Source organism: Rattus rattus, chromosome 2, assembly GCF_011064425.1.
Source record: "Rattus rattus isolate New Zealand chromosome 2, Rrattus_CSIRO_v1, whole genome shotgun sequence".
Lineage (NCBI taxonomy): Eukaryota > Metazoa > Chordata > Mammalia > Rodentia > Muridae > Rattus > Rattus rattus.
In genome coordinates, this window is record NC_046155.1 from 54,591,362 (window position 1) to 54,593,912 (window position 2,551).

General features: G+C 45.0%; 1 pseudogene; it reads right to left on the reverse strand.

Annotated features, from left to right (window-relative positions):
* Window positions 1-282: 282 nt before the first annotated feature.
* Window positions 283-1,435, reverse strand: LOC116891294 (annotated as a pseudogene).
* Between the last annotated feature and the right edge of the window lie 1,116 nt (window positions 1,436-2,551).

Consider the following 2,551-nt stretch of genomic DNA (forward strand, 5'->3'; position numbering starts at 1 on the left):
AAAAGACAAAGCTACAACAGATAAAAGACCTCAGGAATGTACATCTAATTGACACTACATTGCATTAATCGATAGCTGCACTTTTTTGCAAACTGTGGCTATGACAGTCCTGAACAAGAAGGGCTTCCTGTTTAAGCTGCAGTAACTTTTCTGACTATGGATCATCGTTCCTTCTGTGGCAGATTTTTTACAGTTCCTCTAATGCATTTAGGATGCACTGTCTCAAAGCAACCTGCAGCTTCCTGACAACTCTCGCTCTCTCTCCTACAAGAACTGTAGCCATTTGTTTGTTTTATTTTAAAACCTTCTGTTACCATATCCACCACTTCCACCTCCAGATCCATAGCCACCACCATAGGGACTGCCTGAGCTTCTTCCACCAAAACTGCCCCCCTTCATGGGTCCATAATTAGATTGTTGCTGTCCACTATAATTTCCAAAGTCATTATAGTTCCCACCACCACCATAGTTACCTCCACCAAAATTTCCTCCTTCATTGTAACCATCATATCCTCCTCCTCCACCACCATATCCACCACCTTGGTTTCCATAGCCTGGTCCACCACCTCCATAACCTCCCTACTACTGTAACCGGGACCACCACCATAGTTGCCACCATCACTCCAAATCCATTATATCCACCATCACCACCTCCATAACTGCCTCTCTGCCACCACCTCCACCACCATAGCCTCCTCTTCCACCAAAGTTTCCTCCACGCCCAAAGTTTCCTCCGCCACCACCAAAGTTTCCTCCACGTCCCATAAAGTTGCCAGATCCACCTCCACGACCTCTCTGTGATCCAGCAGACTGCATCTCTTGTTTAGAAAGGGCCTTTTTCACTTCACAATTATGCCCATTAATAGTGTGGTATTTCTGAACAACAATTTTATCAACTGTGTCATGATCATCAAAAGTTACAAAAGCAAATCCTCTCTTTTTCCCACTCTGCCTATCTTCCATAACTTCTATGGTTTCAATCTTGCCATACTTTTCAAAGTAGTCTCTCAGATTATATTCTTCTGTATCCTCTTTAATACCACCAACAAAAATCTTCTTCACCGTTAAATGGGCACCAGGCTTTACAGAATCCTCTCTAGAAACAGCTCTCTTTGGTTCCACCACACGTCCATCAACCTTGTGTGGCCGAGCACACATTGCAGCATCCACCCTTCGACACAAGAGTAGGTCACAAAACCAAAGCCTCTGAACGTTTTTTGTTTGAGGATCTCTTCATTACCACACAGTCTGTAAGTGTGCCCCATTTCTCAAAATGTTCTCTTAAGCTATCATCTGTGGTTTCAAAGCTCAGACCACCAATAAACAGCTTCCTCAGCTGCTCTGGTTCCTTTGGATCGTGGCCCTCCTCCCCCCGGCGGCGGCGGCGACGGCCGGAGTCAGGCTGGGGGCGACCGGGCGGCGGTTTTACCTCCATTTTGAGACCGGACTCGCCTCTTCCAACTCGAGTTCAATATCGCCCTTTAGCTTCTTTAGGACTAGAATTAGGTTTTGTATTTTTGATGCTCACTCTGTTGGATTAAGTAAATATTTCTACAATGAATAAGCAAATAGTGAAAGATCTCTATGCTGGTAAATTGCTTCACAGCTATGAACCTTGGCAGAAGGTGTCCACCATAACTGCCTTTTGCCAGACTCCCAGTCCTTTCCACAAAGTGTCCTTTGCCAAATGCACTGAGCGGCATTGGGATTTTGGCTGAGATGCCATTACCAACCCTTACTTAGTGTGTCCTCTTGATTCCAGAGTCAGAGAAAGAAGGGACCTGAGAAAGGGTCACTCAACTATCTACCCATTGTGAGCTGCACTTTCCCATCTTTGTGTCTTTATCTCTGCGTAGTGCAGCTGTCCTCTAACAGGTAGCCTGAACCGTCATGCAAACAGCATGGCTGCTGCCCCAGTATCCTCCCAGGACCTGCTTCAGGAACACACACATTTAAAGTGGCCTTGGCCAGAACATACTTTCTGTCTTAGGGTTTTATTGGTGTACAGAGTCCATGACCAAGGCAAGTCTTATAAAGGACAACATTTAATTGGGACTGGTTTACAGGTTCAGGGGTTCAGTCCATTATCATCAAGGTGGAAGCATGGCAGCGTCCAGGCAGGCATGGTGCAGGAGGAGCTGAGAGTTCTAAATCTTCTTTTGAATGCTGCTAGTGGAAGACCAAATTCCAGGTAGCTAGGATGAGGTTCTTAAAGCCCACACCCACAGTGACACACCTGCTTCAACAAGGCCATACCTCCAAACAGTGCCACTCCCTGGGTCAAGCATATTCAAACCATTACACTTTCTCAACTGCATGGGAGAACAATCTTGACTTCAGGCAAGGGTGCAGAATAAGGTGCAATACATTTGGAAGTGTTGAAAACATACAAATATCATTTCTTGTGATAATGAGTGAAGCTAGAAACCAATAACCAGGGAAACTGAGAATATGATCAGTATGTGAAAAGGTGAAGCCCCCACTTAAAATATCATTTGGTGGAGATATGGAGAATTAATGTATTCATGGCATGCCATGAATATTTTCATGT